This window comes from Pipistrellus hanaki, assembly GCF_964339955.1.
Source record: "Pipistrellus hanaki genome assembly, chromosome: 6".
Taxonomy (NCBI): Eukaryota; Metazoa; Chordata; class Mammalia; order Chiroptera; family Vespertilionidae; genus Pipistrellus; species Pipistrellus hanaki.
In genome coordinates this window covers 79,206,191-79,216,466 of record NC_140508.1, presented here as the reverse complement: position 1 = coordinate 79,216,466, position 10,276 = coordinate 79,206,191, and positions in this window count along the sequence as shown.

The window sequence follows — 10,276 nt, the reverse complement described above, 5'->3', positions numbered from 1 at the left end:
CCACTCCTACTAAGGATAGAAAACTAGCTGTGAATTAGAAACAACACTGACTATGCACTATGCACAGTACCAACAATTTACTAAATTCAAGGGTGTTGAATGGTCACTTGGATTCTTAACTTGGGTTTATATCCAAATTAAGTCAAGGCCTTCTGTGATTCCAAAGAGGTCTGTAGCGTAAAGTGGATCCCAGAATAGGGTTTGCAATCCCACAAATGGGATAAGTCTGGACTCTGTCAGTTACCTCTTCTGTTCAGGATTCAGTTATCTAGCCTCCCAACACCCAGTTTCTGTATCTGAATACGTAAAACGCCAAGTCTTATAGTGCTGAGAATATGAAACCAGTGAATGAAGAGAACATAGCACAGTGCCTGGCATGCAGCAATAGATTTACATATTTGTAAAATGTCTTTTGTCTCTACATTCAAGATACCCCATACTCCATTTAAAATGGACACTAATATTGTTAATGCACAGCATCATAATTTTCCTTTTTCTCTCTTAAGATAAAATACACTTTGAAATCACTTAAAAAGAAAAAATATAAGAAGAAACAAACAAACAACTACTTGATGACGCCACTTCCGGAGCGTGGCCTTCTAGTAAGCCGTTTCCTGGGCTGAACTGGGAATGGGGATAAGAGTTAGATGAAGCACGCAGTTAAACCTCGGGCATTTCTGCTGCCAAACTTGAACCAGCAGTCCTTTTGTAGACTCCCCCGTGCCGCTCTCGGATTGTCGTTATGGCAGCATGTTATGGTGACTTAGGACTCTGCCAATAAGGTTGTTTCACTGGCTACACCTGTTTGGATTGGCGCCAAGGCTCCCTTCTCCAGCTCTTGTGGCTGTATCAGCGAAGGGGAGGCTCAATGGGCTGCTCCTGCCAGGACTTTGCCACCTGTGCTACCAGGACTACTCTGGTTATGACACTCCAGACTTTAATGCCGGCACCCACCTCAGCTTTCAGGAGAAGAGTCACAGGTAAGACTCAGCACTGCTATATGACTTTGAGCAGAAACTACAAGGAAGGCAAAGAAATGCTGCCGTTTAGCGTATGTTTATAACAGAACAATGGCCAGATTTTATGGGCCCATCCTAAAGCGGCTAACAGAGCTTACAATTAGCTAACTAGAGCCTGATTTGTGTCTCATGTGCTGGCCCAGGGAAAAGCTCCTGATAAGCTTTTCCACCTGGGTATGCATCACGGAGGAGTATGGCGTTCATTGTATTGCAAAGCAGGAGGTTAGTCTGTAGTGGAAGGTGTGGCTGCTGCCACCCTTTTTATAGATGAGCTTTTCTTTTCAACAGTCAATGTCAAGTTGTTCTTGTGGTAAATGGAAGAATGCAGTGTGTCAAACTTCCTATTACTAACTAATTTATTTTTAAAATGTTCAAGTTTCTTTTACACTCATCTCGAAGTGTTCCAGTGGAAGATCTTGGCAAAATCAAACATCAGTGTGGGTGTATTCGTAATATTTTTTATTTGATTTCTTATTAACAGCAATCAGGAATTTTTAAAACTTCTGAGCAAGTTTTCAAAATGTAAACACTTTTCTCTGCTCACTCATCCTTGGCCGGTTCTGATCTGGTTCAGCAGTAGATTAGCCAGTATTTAATTTGGGTCATTCTGTGTTTTGTAGATCAATATGTTCTGTATATCATGCCTTTGAGGAGTGGGCTTTGGCTGCTTTCTAAGGAAAATGTAGATGAGTGGTTATTATTTAGAGTTTATAACACTGTTGTTAGCACCTTGTGTTATCAGGCCATTCTGCTGAAGATGAAAAAACTGGCCCAGGATTCCTATAGGTCTAAACTGCCTTAGTTTGATTCTGTTTCCTGGCTTTCAAAAAAGTGACTTATATTCAAAAGAAATTAAAATGTCACAATATAAAAAAATTATTATAAAATAAAACATAAATACAGAAGAGCCACAAAACACCTCAGGATGTGGAGGAGTGCATTATTATTACCAAGTAAACTTCATTCTGGTCAAGAATTATAATCTTTCCAGCTACCCCAGAAGTAATTGCCATGTGTCTGGTCCTGATTGCAATGCCTTCACCATTTTATGAGTAACTATTGTCCTGCATTTACAGTAATATTTTTCTAGCATTGTTCATAGTTGTACAACCTAAATATGTTTTAGCAGACACTATAGTTTACCTTGCTCATATTTTGAATTTTAATAGTTTTTTATTTATTTTTTTAGACTTCTCGACTATTTCTTTTATTTAAGTCCTATACCATTGGACTTATAGAGTCTCCCTCAGTCTGTATGTTGCTGATTGCACATATATGATACAGTTTAATAAGTTAAAAAAGTCTTCTATAGTTCCAGGGAATTGGCAAGTGGATCCAGATATTGGATCAGACTAAAACTCAATCTGTTTTACAGGCTGTGTTTGGCAAGCTTATATGAAAGACATTATATTTGGTTGGCTCTTTTTATGATCTTAGCAACCACTGATGATTTATGCCTATATCTATTTATTAAATAGAAGTTTCAAAATGATGATATCTAATTTTATAATATTTTTTTGTGTGTAAGTTGTGATAATTTTATAAGGAGGCATATCCCTTCATTTATCAGTTTGTTACCCAACAGTGCAAGTATGTTATCACAGAGACAAAATACCAGATCAATTATTTTCCTTCTTTTACCAATTTCTAAGATAATGAATTGTTTTCCTATTATCAAGGTGACCAATTTAAAAATATAATTATAAAACCAGGGTTTTAAACATATATGATGAAGTAGATTGAAGTAGGATGTGGAAGATAGATCAGTAATGAATAAATTATGCTATTAGAAAAATGAAAATAATAGAATAAAGCAATATGCACAGAATGGAATTAATTTAAAAAAAACAAAACTAATGATAGGAAGTCCACAAACACCGTTCAAGGGCTAGTATGAACTTTTTAAATGTAGAATTCCATACACCTCTGTGTCAAATTTTGTGTAGAGAAGACTCTATGGAGCGGAATGATAGTATTTGAATGGTTTGGATGCCCAATATTTATTTCTAACTGATTTTGTTTTAACCTACAATTCTCCCTGTCCTGTTAGAGTATATACAGACTTTCAATTTAAAATTCAGTGCTAACCCAAAACATATTTATAAGTTTTACTTTTCTATTCAAGTGGTTACTCTTCTATTATCCTTACCAACCCAAGCTCATAATATTTTATTTACATTCTCAAATTGCTGTCTCATAATGTTCTCCCTCTCCTGATTATACTCCTTACTGTTTATTTTATGTGTCCTTGCTATTATTCAAAGAATAGCACTGGTCTGAACTTTCTGTTGATATCTTCTACAAAAACTCTAACCATCATTTCCCTCTATCATTTTTTTTTCTATCTACACATAGCACTGAGAATTGGGGCCATGCATTTTGTCTCTTTGTTATAGCCAGTTTATCAGAAAGGCTGTTTATTCCAAACTATCTTGAATTGGTTACAATTGGATTCATATATATTATTAGTTTTCATCTACAATAGGACTTATGAGCAGCACCTAAAGCACAGAAAAAGCATCTTGGCCATGTCTTCCATAATGGTAAGGCTATATGCTTATAGAATCCTTGTTGATTACAGATATTTACCATCTCATATTCTTTCTTGTATGTGTTGATAATAGGTTAGTGATGGGCCTTGGACTTTCTCATAGCTTCCAAACACAGAGTTCTCTCTCTCCTGAGAGAGGTGAATCATCTAAAGCAATGGGCAAAGCACTCAAGTAAAAACAAGGTGGACCTTGAGCAAAAAACAGGAAGATTTAGGATACCTGTAGAAAGACAAGTAAGCATTATATAGAGACGGATTAATACTTTGGGATTAAACTATCTGTGAAGGATAGAATCATGGAAGACTAAAAATAGCCATGGAGTAATTCAGAAGCTAATCAGGCTCTGTCACAGATAAAATTAATAAGTAAAAAAGTTTTAACAAGACATTAGATGTCTGAACAGACCAGAAGGCCTGGGGAGGGAGATGAGAGTATTATGGCTCCAGCATTAACATCACTGTTATTAGGTTGGTGATGATTAACAGGATGTGGACCCAGAAGGAGCAAGGTGAGCCTTCATAGGACAGCACTATGTCAGGAGATGATGGTCTAAAATTGGATAGCAAAAGTGAACTGTCTGTTAGAAGGGACATCAGGCCCAAGGACATTGAATCAGGGCTGGACCAGCCTGGGTAGAAATAAAAGTTATACCAGGAAAAAATACAAATGATAAAAAATAAAACAAAACAAATTACAGCAAGACATAAATTTGTGACAAATAGCCACAACTGTTAGTCTTTCCATTTTATGACATTCATATTTTGGGACTATCAGGCCAATGTTTCTTTTGGGCCCACTCAATTCAGATTTTATGATAACGAGTGAATTGAATCTATGAAGCAGAAAACCAAAGAACTTCATAATTGTTTCACCCAAGTAACTATTGGAATATTTTATATAATTTATTGTCAGGAGAAGTTGATTAAGAGCTCCCTACATTTTAGTTTATTGCTAGGTGGCATGGGAAATGAAATGTCAACCTGAAGTTTAGGCTTTCAGAGGCTTTTACCAGGTTGTGAAAAGGGAAACATCAACACATATGAAAAACACTGGTAAATAAGTACATAACTGTTGACCAATACATGGCATTGTGGAAGTACAGTCTTTTGGAATATGAGTATATACTGATATTTTTAAACTATCCAAAATGGGATGAATTGGTTGGTATGGAATCCTTTCACACAGATGAGGATTTTGAGGTAGCAAAGGGAAGGGATATGATTTGGTGAAAAGAAAACAGTGAATTAGAAGGATGGCTAAAAACAACAACAACAACAACAAAACAAAAAAAAACAGCAACTTATTTTTCAGAGGAATCATTCTGGTTGATAAAATGTGTTTGCATTACACCAAACATCCATTTGATTTGTAAAGTTAGATGTGTGCTTTTAGTATTATATTAAAAGCATTAAAAATCTTGTACTAAAAATCATTCTGATATAATACACATTGTATCAACCAGCATAATACTTTTGAACTTTTGAAAGAATATTTTTCTAAATATAAGTTATAAAAACCTGTTTAAGCTAAGAGGAATAGTACATTTTTTCATAACACATCTGAAAGTGGAGACTCCTCAGACTTCATACAGTGAGAATTCCAAGTCTGCTTCTCTGTGAATGTCCTCAGCAATGCTCCATTCTGTGCATTCAATTAACCTTCTCTCATGTTTTTACCGTTGCTGCCAAAAGCACATAGTGTAAGAAAGAGAACCTTACTTCCTAGTCATTTCTCTTAAGAAAAAGGAAATAACATTCTCTAAAGCCTCCAGAAATGTCTTGAATGATCTAGAATCATTGGCATAAGTATTCAATTCCCAGAGGGGCTGAAAGTGCTTATTTGAATGGAGAGATTGGAGTGAAGGCTCAAAAAAATATCATGTGAGGACATAGTGAAAAAGCAACCTCTGTAAGTCATAGAGACACCACAGAAGAAACAGACACCTTGACCTTGGACTCATAGACACAAAAAGTATGAGAAAATAAATCACCTTAAGCCAAAAAAGAAAAAAATAATAATAGCTTCCTGCATTTATACTTCTAAAGCATCCTCTGCTTATGGGATGCAAAACAAAATCACTTGAGAAGTAGAGCTTGAACCACTCTTTGTCAATTTACATTTAGTCTCAGGTAGTTCTTCAAATTACTATTTTTATTGTATCAATAGTTTTCCTTTTCCTCTGGGTAATTTTAAAAGAACCATGTTTTTGTTTTTGTTTTTTAGAAAAAAATATATTTTATTGATTTTTTACAGAGAGGAAGGGAGAGAGAGATAGAGAGCCAGAAACGTCGATGAGAGAGAAACATCGACCAGTTGCCTCCTGCACAACCCCCACTGGGGATGTGCCCGCAACCAACATACATACCCCTGACCGGAATCGAACCTGGGACCTTTCAGTCCACAGACCGACGCTCTACCACTGAGCCAAACCAGCTTCAGCAGAACCATGTTTTTTTTGTTGTTGTTTTGTTTTGTTTTTAAAGAACAGTTATATGAGGGCAATTTTTCCTTATTCCTTCTAATACCTGAAACATGCCTTAATTTAATAATTTCTTGCTATTGTTTACCAACAATCTTAATTATTCATCTAATATATTGATGCAAAGAAGCTATCCCTATTCCTAAACACAAACTGTTTTCTCTTTTATCAAGATTAGAAGTTACAGCCATTGATATAGTCCTCTCCCTTTGCAGTAGATGGATTATGAATGGTATCTTTCCGAAGTTTGAGAAAGTACAATCTTTAATCACCTCTTCTGGCATATTTTATAGAGGATAATATTTGTCTTTACTGAAAATTGTGTTTGATATACTAAAATAAGAATAAAATGAGTTAAAATCTTCCAAAATAACCCTTTAGGAACACAAAACAGCCTATAAGAAAACTCAAAATAATCCTAGCTGGTTTGGTGTAGTAGATAGAATGTCAGCCTGCAGACTGAAGAGTCCTGGGTTTGATTCCGGTCAAGGGCACAGGCCCGGTTTCAAGCTTGATTCCCAGTGAGGGGTGTGCAGGATGCAGCCAATCAATGATTCTCTTTCATCACTGATGTTTCTATCTCTCTCTCTCCTTTCCTCTCCCTTCTTCTCTGAAATGAATAAAAATATATTTAAAATAGAAAACTCAAAATAAACACAAGAGTAGGAAATTGTCAAATGTAAAGTTCAACCCTTTGCTCACATTTTGGAGTATCTGAGTTTGATTTTATTAATAGGGATTAAATTAATTTCTAAAGGTATAAAGGGTGGATAACATTGAAGTAAGCATTTAAAATTACATAATTATGCTCAAATTTGTAGCAGAGAAGTTAAAACAGGTTATAAATAAATCACCCTGAGTGTAAACCATGAACTCAGCATGTGTTACCTCTGTCAATCCTGTAATAATTTTAATTATGAAGATGCATCGTGCCTATATTCTTTTCTCAGGGTTTAGAACATCAGATCTCTTAGAAACACATTGATGGCCCCTCTACCAGAAAATCTTATGATGGTGAATTCTCTATGATGCAAGTAAATTATGAGAGCTTTTGATGCCTCTAATTTTTTCATCATCAATATCTTTTTTGCTGCTTTGACAGAGTAACACATGTAAACAGCTGCAAATGTCATGTGTACAAATTGTTACACAAATACAATAGCATTTGTATTTATCATGTGTATTGCAGTTTTCCAGAAACAATACAGGTTTGGCCTGGAACAATTACCCAATGAAGAAGGAGTAACTTGGATACCTAAAATCTGTATCAAAAGATAGCAAGGAAAATAAATAAAATTGAAATCAATTCTCCAAGGTCTGAAAGGCATTTGGCATCCTAAAAGCTCACTGGAGTGAAGGACCACCAATAGACAGGAAGAATAGGGCCTCACAGACTTTATAGACTAAAAAGTGCTCTTCACAATTTACCGTTTTGCCTTCATAACTACCCAATGACTTAGCTTCTACCAGTTCTCTTGTTTAAAAGAGGACAAATATAAGGTACAGATTCAACACAATTCTTTAGTTTGCTAGAGAAATTCACCTCAAGATTTCCTTAATTCTTGCTCAAGGTTCTTTCTGCCTATAAGAAATTAAAATAGGAATTTATTCAATGGACTCTGAGAGTTTGATTCTGGAGATAGTCACTGTTGACTTCTCACCAGAATCCATTCTCTCCTTTCTGCTTTCTATCAGAAACACAATGGCATTCAGGAATCTTCCACTCCTGTTTACACTCTTGACTCTCTGATTGAGGAAATGTTAATCTCAACACAACTCCAGAGGTGGGCTTATGTTTGTGTAAGCACAGCATCATAACACTACACTCCATGCTATTTTTTAAAGTTCAAATGGGCATGGGAACACTTACTTTCTGAAAAATAAGTTTTCTGAATTCTTTAGAGAATGTTATTTCCTTTCTCTTAAGAGAAATGACTAGGAAGTAAGGTCTCTCTTTCTTACAGTATGTGCTTTTGGCAGGAACATGAGAGAAGGTTAATTGAATGCACAGAATGGGGCATTTCTGAGGACATTCATAGAGAAGCAGAGTTGAGTATAAGACATAAGGGGAGTGGAAGTATCCTATTGTTCATTACTTTTTTCAAGCTGAGCCCTACATTACAGCAAACAGCCCACATGCAAGGACAAATGCAGCTGGGCACCCTATGAAAAACAAATGGCTTCCCATCTCTTTGTCCCTGCCTTTACATACCTGAAAAGAATCTACTTCCTGGACACTATATCTTATTTATAGATTTATCTCAAGCTGTCCCAGACTATTATGATTATGGGTTTCTCCTGACACAGATTATTATTATCATTTATCTCTACATTAGCCCAGACCTCTCTAAGACACTGAACCATTGACTGGAAGCCTTGTTAGCAATTAATGCAATTGCCTGGCTCCTTCTCAGCTTGCCATCCCCGAGTGCTCTGCCCCACCACAAGCCTTTCCTTAGAACACCTTCCTGTGTATGCTCAATTTTGTGCTCAATGATTTCACTGCTGGAACTTGAGTCCACAATCTTAATCACTTACATTGATATTAGCAACAGTGATATTGTTGTAGAAGCAATTATAGTTATTTAGGACAGACTTCACAAATCTTACATGGATGCCCCCTCCCTTTCCTTCTAAATGTTGGAGGTTCACTCTGTAATGTTGCTTTGGGTGAATGAACAAATCTCTTCTGTCTTCTAAATATAGGTCTTTAGATGGTAGGAAGGTCACAGATTTAGCTCAAGTTGATGAGATTTGGAGGACTTTAGGAGAACAGGAAAATACCACATTTCTCATATTTATGAGTGCCTTGAACCCAAGAAGGGTCTTATTTGTATAGATCTATCTAATATATTTCTAGATAATATATTTAAGGAGTTTCCAAAGCAAGGCAAGGTAATGTAATCCTGAAAATAATATGACGATAACTCTATGGCAAAATGTAGTAAATATTAGTTGAACACAATGAGACATTTACTAGGGGCTAAGGAACCAGAAAATTTTAAGCATTTAAGAGAAAGATCTCTTTCTTTAAATTCATGTGCAGTTCTTAGTGAATGAAAACTTTTAAAGAAAACAATAACAGCAGCAACAAAATCCCTCATAAGTTTAATGGCCCCCACCAGTTGTAAATGTGAAGAGGACCTCTCTAACACAAAGCTGAAAAGCAGAGGAATCCTCTTTTGTGATAAAAGTGGAAGAAGCCCCTGATCTCCAGCCCATCGATGGGCAGGCTCTAAATACCACAAAGCTTTGCAATATTCTGTAGAATTTTAATTTCACTTTCTGAAGTCAAGTTGTTGCCCTAGCATCAAATATGTTTACATTTTTTTTCTAATCCTAATTTCTCTCAGTCAGGAGTATGTTATCTTTTAGAAGAAGAAGGGGGGAAAAAGCAAACAAACTCATAAAAGAATTTTTAACAACGCAGGATTGAGTGTCTTTCTAGCCAATCTTGCCCCAGAATCACATTTCTCTCCCTTTCTGGAGAGACTGGGTTTTCATGTGTTTAAAAAACAAAGTATTAGATATGAGGCCACACAAAGATCAGGGTTTGGTTTTGGAATGACTTCACAACCTCAGCTGCATTTACAAAGGAATCTTGTAGAGTTTGTAGAAAAGATGGAGGAATTTGCCTTTCAGTAAATTTGCAAATTTAGTACATTTCCAAAACATACAAATGAAGTCAATTTTAATGGGTACAGGCATAGACCACATTTTGCTAAGACAGTATATGTAACTAGAGGCCTGATGCATGAAGATTCATCAAGAGTAGGTCTTCCCTCCCCAAGCTGCTGGCACTGCTTTCCTCTGGCACCTGGAATTCAAGACCTAGGCTGCTTCACTCTGGTTGCCACTGCCAGGCAACCAGGATCCAGGCTGTTTTTCTCAGGCCACCACCGCCACTCACCAGATTCACCATGGTTCCCTTGCTCTGTTGAGCCATCATTCTGGTCATGACGCTTATGGCCTCTGGCCTTTTATTATATAGGATAGTATATGAAGGAACACAACAGAATTGAGAAATGTAACCTAGAGATTCCCAATCTAGTCAAGAAGTATTCACACAAAAAAAATCAACACTACCTACATATTCACAGATTTGTTTATTATCTGACTACCTTATCTAGAATGTAAACTCCCTCTAGGCAGGGACTGAACTATTTATCCACCAGAATAATGCACATGACACAGTAAATGCTCAAGATCACTATGTTGAAGAAATA